The sequence below is a fragment of the Sparus aurata genome, chromosome 1, assembly GCF_900880675.1.
Source record: "Sparus aurata chromosome 1, fSpaAur1.1, whole genome shotgun sequence".
NCBI lineage: Eukaryota > Metazoa > Chordata > Actinopteri > Spariformes > Sparidae > Sparus > Sparus aurata.
Genome location: NC_044187.1, coordinates 9206925 through 9219487, shown reverse-complemented (window position 1 = coordinate 9219487; position 12563 = coordinate 9206925). Strand labels below are relative to the sequence as shown.

The 12563-nt window shown below is 38.8% G+C and overlaps 1 long non-coding RNA gene across 2 annotated transcripts in view; it reads left to right on the top strand.

Annotated features, from left to right (window-relative positions):
* Positions 1-12563, top strand: part of LOC115585068 (uncharacterized) — a 120597-nt gene that overhangs the window by 39847 nt on the left and 68187 nt on the right. The window contains exon 3 of one of the 2 annotated variants that reach the window (XR_003984660.1): positions 10632-11255. The exons of the other annotated variant lie outside the window; for it this stretch is intronic. This is a non-coding gene — a long non-coding RNA (uncharacterized LOC115585068). Of the gene's footprint in view, positions 1-10631; positions 11256-12563 lie in introns of those variants that run through there. 2 annotated transcript variants of the gene reach the window in all.

The window sequence follows — 12563 nt, the reverse complement described above, 5'->3', positions numbered from 1 at the left end:
TTAATTTTTTTTTTTTTTTGCCAACTCCCACGTGAGAATTGTTTGAAAAACAAAGGCTGAAATAGAAAAAGTCTTCTACAACTGATTCTTCTCGTTTTTTTCTCATTTTGCTGTAAAGGTCAGGTCAGAGATCTGTAAAGGGAACAAGCTGTTTTAATAGACTCTTACCTCCTGTAACAGAAGCTTTTTATGTGCTAACCCATGGATCCTGCCTCCTTTTACACTGAAACTCTGGTAGCATGAAACAGAGGGGAAATTCTCTCTCTCTCTCTTTGTGTGTGTGTGTGTGTGTGTGTGTGTGTGTGTGTGTGTGTGTGTGTGAGACGGTACATGGCCGGCGTGTGCCGCTCCACACGCTGAACATGCCCTGAGGCCATCGTTTCACCTGCGGCACTCTTAATGTGGAGTGCTTGCTGTGTGTGCGAGGACAATATATGCATTCATGCCTTTCTCTGTGTGTGTGTGTGTGTGTATGTGTGTGTGTGTGTGTGTGTGTGTGTGTGTGTGTATTTGTTCTCTAAGCCCTCAGTAATAAGGTTGGCCATGGTGCATCAGAGATAAGGCATTAGGCAGTTGACCTCTGACCTCTACCTCTGTTTAATACGGAAAACTGGCCCCTAACACCCAGGAGAGGCCATGTTTAAGAGACTGCTTAATGAAATCAGTTGGATTGTGTGTGTGTGTGTGTGTGTGTGTGTGTGTGCATGTGTGTTGTGTGGTAATTGAGCTGGCGTTATAAAGCAGCTGTATTTAAAGTGTTGTCTCGAATTTAGAATTAGCTTTAATAAATACAGTGTTTGAAGATGATTAAATCAAGTTTTTTTTTTTTTAAACAACAGAAGACAATTGTCGGCTGTCACTGTTTTGCCACCGCTTAACAGCAGTCGTGTCACTAAACACAGAGAAGTCGCAGCTCTGAGGCTTTATTAAAAGACATAGAATCTGTGGTATGTGAAGGATTTTTATTTTAGAGACTTTACAACAAAAAAAGATCTCCGTTGGCTTGGTTCAGACATTACAGGATCATTACAGACAGAGCTGTGATGTTTGGCACGGGATAGGCAACAAAGGAAGTGATCAGTTGCAATGTGTGATGTGTGCAAAAAGACAGTTTCAAAACATTACAAGATAAAATGATAAAGAAAAGAAAATTAACTTTCACTGATAAAAACTAACTTTATTCCTGTGGCCTGTGCCTGACGCTGGACGATAAACATTTCTGGATGCCCTCAGATGCTCATGCAGTCACGGTATAAACCCTGATACTCCCCGTGCTCCCGAGCTCTCAGTCCAATCCACTAGCTGCACAGCTAACTGAGCTAACTAGCTAACAGCAGCTGCAGTAAGTAGTTACTCTAGTGATATGCTGCCTGGTGTCTCGGGATATACTTGATCATGTATATTGCATCTTTAATTGACAGACCACTAGTCGTAGAAAAGACATAATCTCTGTTTAAGTTTGTAATTTAAAATATATATATTTTTTTTAATAACTAAAAGTTAGCTCCACGTTAACCAGCTACTCCTTCTTTTACATTAAGGCATGAGTAATAATAACCAAGTGATGTAATAGTGTTATAGTCGGTATATTCTCCTGATACTCGTTACAGTAAGTAACATGTTCGATGTGCGCCTTTATTCATAACAACGTATTGTTACACTGTAGTATTAGTACTTTCATTAAAGAATCTGAATTCTTCGTCCACCATTGCCTCAACCAAAGCGCACTAGCTGAAAAAGTATTTAAATGATTTTAGTTTTAGTTGTTAAATTATTAAACATGATCATTTTAGCTTGTTGGAGCAGTAACAAAGATGCATTTTAATTCTGTGGCTGGAATCTTTGATCCTATCAAACACAAGCTGTCACATGAGGACATGACATTCAAAACATTCAAGTAAAGTCAAACTAGAGTACTTAAGTAAATGTACTCAGTTACTTTCCACCGCTGCAGAAGTGCTTTATGGACTTTCAGAGACTTCTTATCTGCTGCACTTTTGTGACATTTCCCTCTCACAAAGTCCTTTAGGAAGAATAACAATCTTATTCCACTGTATCTTTATCTCATCTTGTCAATAAGGACTTCATGTCTGCGTTGTGTCTTTTTTGTGTGTGTCTTGCAGAGTATGAGGTGTGTGTGTGTGTGTGTGTGTGTGTGTGTGTGTGTGTGTGTGTGTGTGTGTGTGTGTCAGGTAGTTAACCGGGTGTGTCCAGGACACTGAAGACATTCTGCAGCCTCTCCTCCACTCCATTAGGCTGTAAGTGGAGGCGGAAGTGTATCAGATGTGTGTGTGTGTATGTGTATGTGTGTGTGTGTGTGTGTGTGTGTGTGTGTGTGTGTGTGTGTGTGTATATGTGTGTGTGTCGATGTGTGTGTGTGTGTGTTTTGCTGGTGCGTGGGGTGTCACTTCGGCTGTATTGGGGTCAGGTTGGGAAATATAGAAGCTTCCAGGCACTCAGCACGTAATTGAAAATCTATTTCGCTCAAAGTGAGGAGAGGGAACGAAAGAGCGGAGAACAAATGAAAGAAGGAAGGCAGACGGAGGAGGAGGAGGAGGAGGAGAAGGAGAAGGAGGAGACCAGGTGACCAAAAGATAATAGTTGAGGGGAGGAGGTGGAGAAGAGAGTATAGGGAGGAAGACACAGCAAATGAAGGAGATATTATTTTAAAAGGTGGAGTGTGAGAGAGTGGAGGAGGGAGCGATGGAGGTGAGGGAAGGACAAAACCAGCGGTTGGAGGGTGGAGAGGCTTCACTGCCGTCCTAAGTGGATAAAAAGCAGAAGAGACGGCTGAGAACGATTCATTTTTGTGTCCTGGTGAAGACGTCCTCCCTGTATTATCCCGTCCCTCCTGATCTGTCACACTGTGTCTGCATGTGTTTCTGTCCAGCCTCTGACACTGTGATCTCCCAGGCTGCAGACAATATATTCAACAACAGAAAAATAAAAGTCTGAGACACAATCTCAACCGTGCATCTGTGAAATATGTATATAATCTTCATTTTGCTGTTGTTATTATTATCATCATTGTGGTAATAACACGTAATGTTATCGTTGTTGCCAAACATTTTTGTTGTTTGTTTTGCTTATTTGAGTAATTAGATTAAGAAACACTCCAGTTCTAGTATTTTTCTAAAAAGGCATAATGATCCAAATCTACAAAATAAGAAATGAGCACCTGCTCCAGCTCTGAACTCTCTGACAGTTACTTTGATGCAAAAAGACGCCAGACGACAGCAAATCCAGTGTTTTTGTGATGCTGCTGGCGGTTTGTTTACACACGATTATTATACGTTGAGCAAAACACGATTTGGACTTCTGTGTCTAAAACAAATATTTTTCAATTATGTTTACATCTCTTAAAACACAGTCTAGTCAGTCTCACTAACTTCAGTGTCTTACTTGCACATAAATTTTAATTAGTCAGTGGTTTGTTCACCAGGTGCTAGCTAATAGCTCATTAATAACATCCAACCATATTCATAAAGTAAAACTGGATCGTCCAGGCTCTGCACTAAAATCAGAAGCAGCAAAACCTCATTTAAACTCCTGCTGACGTTTGTAATCAAGCAAATAACTGAAAATTTCCCATAAGCCCTCCCATAAGGGGTGATGGTGTAAAGGTTTTTAGACAACAGAGATTATAGTTACAGTAAAAGGTTCGTGAAAATGACTTGGAAGAGAGTGTCGGTGCCCATTGGTGCCCATCTAGTGAGTCACGGAGGTAGTGGTACAGCAAATATCTTAATTTGCTAAAAAACCCATGTAGTTAAACTGCATCAGTTTGAATATCACCACGCCAATCGAACACATCATCATAAGGAGACAAACGTGTTTTGGATACAGCGACGTGAAATGAAATCGGCTTTTAAAATGAAATAGTGATAATGGAAACAACACCCGTGACAGTAAAAGTGTGAGGTGAGGAAATATGACCGTGAATACATTCAATTAAAAACATTAAAGTCAGATTTTCTTTTTCTTTCTTATTCATTTCACAAGGTGGACTTCAGAAATGTGTTTTTCAACAGTCAGAAGGGAGATTTGAGTTACACAAAGGTTGAGGACTCCTGTGATGAAATGTTAAACACACGTTAAGTTGTTTTAAAGCTTAACAGTTCTATTGACAAGCACTGGTTATTTCTTTTCAAGAAGATGCATTATTCTCTTTTCAAAATGAAAACATGTTGAGTTACAGACACAAATGGAGAGGTTAGCTCAGACGTTATGACACTGATTAGTGACCAGGTTGATTTATCTGTCTACAACACAGGGTTGTTCAACAAAATACCAGTTGACTAAATCACAGATTCTCGTTAGATGGTACCAATGATTTACCAGTTTTAATCACATGCTGCAGCCTCACGTCCGGCATAATGCACATCCCAAACTTGTTCATAAAGTTTCCAGGATGCTTTTTCTACTCGTCGACAAGAACTTGGCATTGGGATTTTTGCCGTCTTGAGTTTCAATAAAAAAAGACTACACACAGCTGCCTTTTTATCCTGTGGATGCCCTCATGCTAATGTTGTTTTGAAATTTTCTGATTAAGATTTAATGTCCTTGCAACAAAATCCTTGTTGCTGCTCAGATTCTTTGGGACCAAGTATTTTTCCTACAACTCCAACTGTATAGTCAATGCTTTTTTTTTTTAATTAATGTTAAGTCCCTTTAAATGGTTCTACCTGATTGCATCTATATGAGCTGTTAAAGAACTGAGATTGCAGGATGGTGTGAACACACAGATGTCCACTTAACATGCATATTACACTTCACTGTATTGACTTTGCACTCAGATTTACAGTGCTGTTCACTCAAAACAGCCTGTTTTTTACGGCGCTGTGTGCCTCAGTGATGAGTGGACCATCTCAACAGGCTGTGTTTGTCTCGTCACACGGGAGCTTTACGTTGTTGTGTTAACACCAGTGATTTTCGGTGCAAATGACTTTCCTCTTTTAAAGACCAACGGAGCAGCTGTGAAATCGCCAACACTCTCACACACCTACCAGAGTCGTGTTGTTGGATAAACGGCACCTTGTCGTTGTGAACAGTTTCAGAATGAGAAGAACAGAAGATTATAAACCGATACGATCTCAGTCGTTGGTTACGTTTCAGTGTCTAGATCGTACAAGTCAGCCTTTTGTTCACTGAAACAAAGACACAGAAACAGAGCAAATGAGAATTGTTTTTCTGGTCTGTTTGATTTTTTATATAGTTCTTTATTTGTTCTCTGCTTTTTCTCATAATTAATTCCTGCGCTCAAGAACCTCACCTCAGCCCAAAACCCAATTAGTAAACACAACTCTAAACTAAGTGAAGACTTGTCAGAATATCCGTAACTTTCAAAAAAACATCCTCTCTCCCCAAGAAGACAAAAGTACAATAACACATGCACTAAAGCTCTGGTGAATAATTTATTATGAAAGCGAGAGTTTTGGGCATTCAGATGAACTACAATTGCTTTTTTAATTAGTGGCGCGGCAACAACAAGTAAGAAGCCGACCACAGAAACATGCACACAGAAACACTGACACCACAGAGCAACACTTCACCTCATTAAACCCACAAATACCAAACCTGTTGAAGTGAAAGGACAGAATCTGGAGAGGCACAACGGCAATTTTGTGAAACAAGAGGGAGAGAATGAGAGGGTTGTTTCTATTGTTCACAGCTGTGAAGAACAAAAGAAGAAAGTATAGCCGAGTCCCTGACAACATAAACAACATAGAACGTCTTTACGCGCAAATTAACTGGTTAGATGTTCTGCATCTGTATCATTTTGTGTCCGTACCATGTTTTTCTTGTTCTTTGCTTAAATGTCTCCAATTTACTACATTTTTAAGATCTACTTGTCGTCATGTGGTTGGTGTTGTGATACAGTTGCAGTTCTTTTAGATTTAGGCGCTGAAATTACTTTGTTAGGTGTAAGACAGGGTTTGAGTTCAAATAAGTACGCCAACTTAATGCGGACATCTTTTCAACTATCCTATACAGGGTGTTTCCCTGTAGCATTACTGTTGGTGCCACTGTTGCAAAACCGCTACCACTAGCATCTTTTAGCTACTTTAACCGAGTGTGAACTGGAAAACCCCCCATCTCAGTGCATGAAAAGGCAAAGTGATACATGCAGTTGTATTAATAGGTAGGCAGGTATTGTTACACGTATCAACCGGGGAGAAGACTTTGGAACACTGATCCGTTCACTTGTTTTACCTCGTTTTCTCTCCTCTTTGCCTTCTTTGTTCCCCCATTAGGGAGGTTACCAAACAGTGCCTCCTCCTGCTTTGGTTGCTTTATGGCAGACACACTTCATTTGTCCCTTAATTCAACCTTTGTTAGTCTAGTTGTGCATTCACTGCGCCTCCTTTCTATGCAGACCTTCTCTCCCTCTGTATTACCTCACCTGACTTCCTCTTTTGCTGCTGTCATACTTACTACAGCCACTAGAGGGCGTTGCCTAATATTAAATGTAATAATTTGTCGTCATAAGTGTTTTGTTTTTATTTCTAGTGAGGAAATGTTTGACATGTTTGATACTTACCTGATGATTAAGTGCTGAGTATATGAAGGGCTAACATCCACAAAACATGGTGTGAATGTAATTCGTATTTGTCTAATTGATTAATTTTGATGTAGATTGTTGTAATAGAGGTAGGATGAGGATCGGAGGGACGGATGCTTCCTTCACACGTGTGAGTCTTTGACTGAATTGATCACTGATAAGACGAGGAGGATATTTTGATGAATTTTCTGGACTTTCTTGGTGGTTAGCTGCCGTGCTGGATTAGACTGTGTTGATGTCCATGAAGCTCTGACACACAGTAAACTCAAATGGTGAAAAAAATCAAAAAATGTGACATTATACCAGTTAACAATATTAACTATATTCATATAACTGCTATGTTAAATCGGATATTACTGCAACTATTAAGATGTTTGTATGTGTTTTAATGTTCAGTCCTTTTCCAGACTGTTGAATTATGGCATAAATCATTTTTTTCTTGTAACGTCAAAGTCACGATGTGAACATTTTAAAAAAAATTACTCCAATCTACAGAAGACCAAAAAAAAAGCACAACAAAGAAGACAATTTAGCTCATCTGTCCAGATGTTCAAGTGAGAGAGATAGATAGTGAGGTTTGTGCGTGTGTGTGTGTGTGTGTGTGTGTGTGTGTGTGCGCCTGAGGCCTCTTCATCTCATCAGTAGAAATCTATTCTGCTCAGACTCATCCAATAAGGTGGGTAATGATACTCCACTCTAATATTGGGACCGTCCAAATTGAACACATTTAAACTTTAATGCAAGTCAAGTCCTGGGGAGAATGTAATCTGCCCCACTTAGAGTGTGTGTGTGTGTGTGTGTGTGTGTGTGTGTGTGTGTGTGTGTGTGTGTGCGTGTGTGTATGTGTGTGTCTTTTAGGATTTGTGTGAGAGTGTGTATGTGTGTGTGTGTGTGTGTCTTTTAGGGTTTGTGTGTGTGTGTGTGTGTGTGCACCCGTGTACGTCTGTTTCTGTGACATGTAAAGCACTTGGAGTTTTTTCTTCTTCTCCGTTTTGCTCCACTAATGAATTTAAATATGTTGAATTAGTTTTAAGAAGAAGGTGAGAGGTGAGGCGAGAACGTGTGTGAAGTGCTGTGTAGAGTTGGTTTTGAGCAGTTGAAGCAACAGAGCTGCTGTGTTTAGAAGCTCCAGCTGAGAGAGGAGCGCCGTGATGACAAAAACACATTGCACACCTTTTCAACTCGCTCCTCTTCTCCTCCGCTGAGAGAAAGTTCACGCTCTCTTGACTTTTTTACTGTGAATGTTGAGACTTGAAAGTTTGTAAACTGATTTTTTTATATACATTTTCTATCTGTTAATCAATTATTTAGCGCAGTAGACCTTTTAGTAGCCACTTCACTACTTCACATAAATTATTCAGTGGAACTTATTCATATAAAATGTAGTTAACTAATCCACCAATTGTTATTTTGTAGCCATGTTTAGTGCTTATTCGACAATTTTAGCATGCAAACATGCTAAACTAAAGTGGCAAACTGATGCAAAAACATGAAACATCACTAATGGAACATTTTCATAACAGTTATAACAGTTAAATGTTCATAAAATGTTAAGTGAGATTTATAACATAACATTAGCATATTAATTAGCAGTTAATACATTTTTTTACCTAATATTTCTGGTCATATGACATCAGCGTTATTTATTATTAACTGCAGACCTCTAACAGTCAAACCTGTTCAGTATGATAACTTAACTTTCCAATCCAACAAACTGCACATTTCTAGCCGTGCTTTGTGTTTAATGCTAATTAGCAGATGTGTATATGCTAACATGCTAAAGTGAGGTGAACATGGTAAGAGTCATACCTGCCTATGGGAAATTCTTTCCTGCTGAGAGTTGGATTCATACCACTTCCATCTGTTAAACTAAAGCTAATGAAGCTAACATAGCTTAGCACAAAGACTGGAAATAAAGGAGAACAACTAACATTCATCTGTACAAAGGTGACAGGATCTATAGACCAGCGTCCCTACAGCTTACCAAATAACACCGTATTTCTTGTAACCTATTTTCACACATCAGCATGTTAACATTGTCATTTGGCATGTTAGCTGCTAAATTTAGCATCCGACTCAAAGTAACACTGTGTCTAATTACAGCCTGACACTGCTGTTAGCAGCGCTAGTCTTGTGGTGACCTTTTAAATAAATTGCTAAAAGTAAACGTATTGTTGTTTACAGACAAAGATCAAGCATTAGTGCACTGATAACGTTTTATTTTGTTGTGTTAAATATGTTAGGCCAGTTGACTTGATGTTGACTTTAATCCTTCAAGTGCATTTTAATTATACAGAATACCTTTTATTTGCGACCTATATGTCTTTTTGTTGACATTAGGATTTGAAAAATCTGATTTTAACAATTATGAGACAAAGTTTTGTTTGTTTCTGGACATGTTGTCGTGTTGTGTAAGTGCAAGTGTTTGCACTACATCTTATATGGGATCTATATTAATTTGTTGAATGGTGTGAGTGACACAGTAATTTGAAAATAAATCATCATCATGTGGTGTTTAGCTTTTTAAAAGTCTTATCAGCTTTTACAAATATTTTAGTTCACACGTCCGCAGAGTCCATAATTAAATTTCAGGGTATCTCCCTGTGTGTGTGTGTGTGTGTGTGTGTGTGTGTGTGTGTGTGTGTGTGTGCGAGTCATAACTCTTGCTGTTATGTGTTGTGATTGATTATTTAGACATGTTGAGAGCCTGACCAGCTCTGTGTGCGAACGTCTCAGACGTCCATCCACAAATACGAACGTACGTGTTTGTGTGTGCACGTTTGAGGTGTTTTACCACTAATCCATGAAGAATCCTCTTCCTCCTCCATTTCCTCTTCCTCCCAGGATGTCAGGGTCACATCAAAGGAAGAGCGGTGACCTTTGACCCCGTGACCCCCAGTTTAGCAGGTTTACGAGCGAGCAGGGCGAGAATCCATTAGCTACAGCAACATCATCAACAACAACAGCAATGATGAGGCCGGCAGAAGACTGGAAATCAAGATAAAGCCGCGACGTCAACTTCAAATTAATAACATTTAATGACAAGTTATAATGTGACATAATGACAAATTATCAAACCGTTTTTAATTACACTTAATCACGTTAACTAAAATAAACCACATACAAATGATTCTACCAGATTTCACAGTCACAATAATTACAAACAGTAACTTTCAGAAACTTTTCTTTTTTCTGTCGTTATTAATGTTCCAATGACTCAATTATTTTGTCCCCGAAAACCTGATGAGATTAGATTGTTTTCATAACTAATGAAAAATGATAGGGCAAACTGAAAGGCGCTTAAACATGCTGAGTGCTGTGTGTGCGCCTGTGTGCGAGTGCATTTGTGCTTGTAAATGGGGCTAACCTGCATTTAAAGCAGCCCTCGGCATTGCTCCCTGTTTTTGTCTTTGCACAATGAGTAACTTATCTAAACCATCCCCTCTTCAGCGCTCAACTTCAGCTGCCTATTTATCCATTTTGGGTTGCGCGCAGCCCGTCGTTAGTATTCTGGTACACACCTCAACAAAGCCATTATCATAAAAACACACACATTCACATGCAGATGGATAGCTCTTAGCCTCTTAGCTCAGCAGCTAATGGTGCTAGCCACTTAATTAAGGTCACTTATGGACAAACTCTGTTAGCATGGGCACTAATAAGTACTGCCCAGACAATGGGACTGTGTGTGCGTGTGTGTGAGAGTGTGTATGGTAATGATATTGCTGTAAAGCCTGACCTGCAGTCTCCATTACCTCCAGCTTATTGAGTGGTTTGTTTTGCAGAGTGGCTCTTAGAGGTGGGTATCATTGAAATTTCACTAGATGGACAACTGGACACTTTAGAAAATGCATCACAATACATTTTGGGCTGAAGTGTGAGTGTGAGTGTGTGTGTGTGTGTGTGTGTGTGTGTGTGTGTGTGTGTGTGTGGCCATGTTGAGGGGCACCCAGAGACAGAAAAAAAGAGATAAAGTGTCTGCAGTTTTCTCACCGAAGCCCATGTGGAAACCGAATATCCGGCACATCGTTAATTTATAGCCTTCTGCTTTCCTCCTCTTCTCCCTCAGTCCTTTGCTCATGTCCTCCCTTCCGGAGCCTCTCCTCAAGTTGCCTCATCTAAAAACAATTAGTTCCCCCAAGAAGACTGACCAACCAGTCAGCGTCCAGAGTGTGTGTGTGCGGTGTTGTCCCGTCGGGGAGCATAACATTGCCCTCTAACATCACCACACAGGATGCTTCCGAAGACTCGGTGACCTTTGACCTCCAGCGGTGAGGATGAGAGACGAGGGGAAGCAGAATGAGAGGGGGAGCGATGGGGACGACCCTTCTGCCCCGACACGGCAGCTTAGTGCTGGATGTAAGAAAACACCTCCGAGCTCAGTTTGTACAGTAGGTGTTTAAATCTCACGAGGCAAAAGCACCAAAATAAAGTTGTGTTGTGATCATAGGTGACATTTACCTGTGGGACACCCAGGACATGGCCCATCACGTTGTAAAAGCATAATCTGTTCAAAATGGTTAAAAACATTGCCTGTGTAGCTTGAAATTATATTAAATGAATTCTGATGTTTTCCATTATGCCAAAATTCACTCAGACCTCGAATGAACCTTGCATTACGTTGCTTAAAATCAGATATTTTAAAAAATCTGTTTTCGTTTGAGTCCTCATGTCCCAAACCAGGTTTCAACACAAAGTGACTTCTTGATTGTGACATTTGATCTCGTATCAACACATCTCCACGTATCTTTGTCTATCAAATACTATAGTGTCTTTTCTTAACATAAGTTAACTTAACATAACATAACTTAACATAAATTGTGTAATGATGCAACACGTTTTGTCGTATCAAGTCCTGTTGCATCTTGTCATATTTGATTCCTAATGCAATGTAAAATATTGTAACATAATGTTAAATAATATAACGTTCCGTCCTAGTGTATCTTTACTGAAACACGTAACAACGCATAACATAATGCGAAATGAATTCAAGGTATCATAATGTGCCGTGTCAGTTCCTTTCATATCAAACCCAGTTGTATTTAACCAAACCATCTTTTTTTTAACATATACTTGATTTTGATTTTGACTTGATCTTGATTTTTGGCTGGCTTGTGTCCCAAAAAGTCCTAAAAGTCTTTGTGTTGTTGTCTCAAGGCGTGTTTTACCATATTATATCATGTTGTATAATGCATTATATAATATTATCTTATATTGTGTCTTTTGTATTTTGTCATATGTAAAATTGTATTATATCGTTGTATTTCTACTGTCCCGAGTGTAATTTTATCATTTTTTTGACTGCTTTGTTCATTAGCTACTTTTGAAATGAATATTTTACATAAATAAACATTGAATCAATTTAAAAACATCCTAATATTTTTGTTTTTTTATTTTTAATTAAGCCAGCGGCCCCCAACCTTTGTAGCATGTGACCCCATACAATTACTCCTAACGTTCTTCAATATGATTTCTTATCAGTCCTATAAAATACCTACTTTGACTTCTTTCTTTGTGTCATTAAAATCACATTTTCAGACCATTCAGTAATTTCACTCATGAAATAAATTGTGACTCTTAAGTTGGGAACAACTGGAATAAACCATCAAACTGTACATGAAGTAGTTTATTAAGTCAACATTAAAGTACATATTGATGCATCAGTATTAATGATGTTATTCATTATACCAGGTGTCAGCGAGTTTCAGGAAAACAAGTACTTTAACTTTCAATAATTAAAGTAAGTGTAGCTGTTTATACTTTATATGTACACTAGATTTTAAGGGCGGGACTTTTACTTACTAAGTACTTTAACTTAAAATAAAGGATCCGATTACTATATTTTGCTACAAAATATTATTAGCATATTGTCCCAGTGTAACATACTTGAATAGTTTACTGCATCTTACTGTATTTTATTTGCACATTTTTGCATTGTTTTTAGAGTAAAATCTGTGTTTAATTCAAGTGTTCAGCAGCCATATTGCTGACAGACATTGAT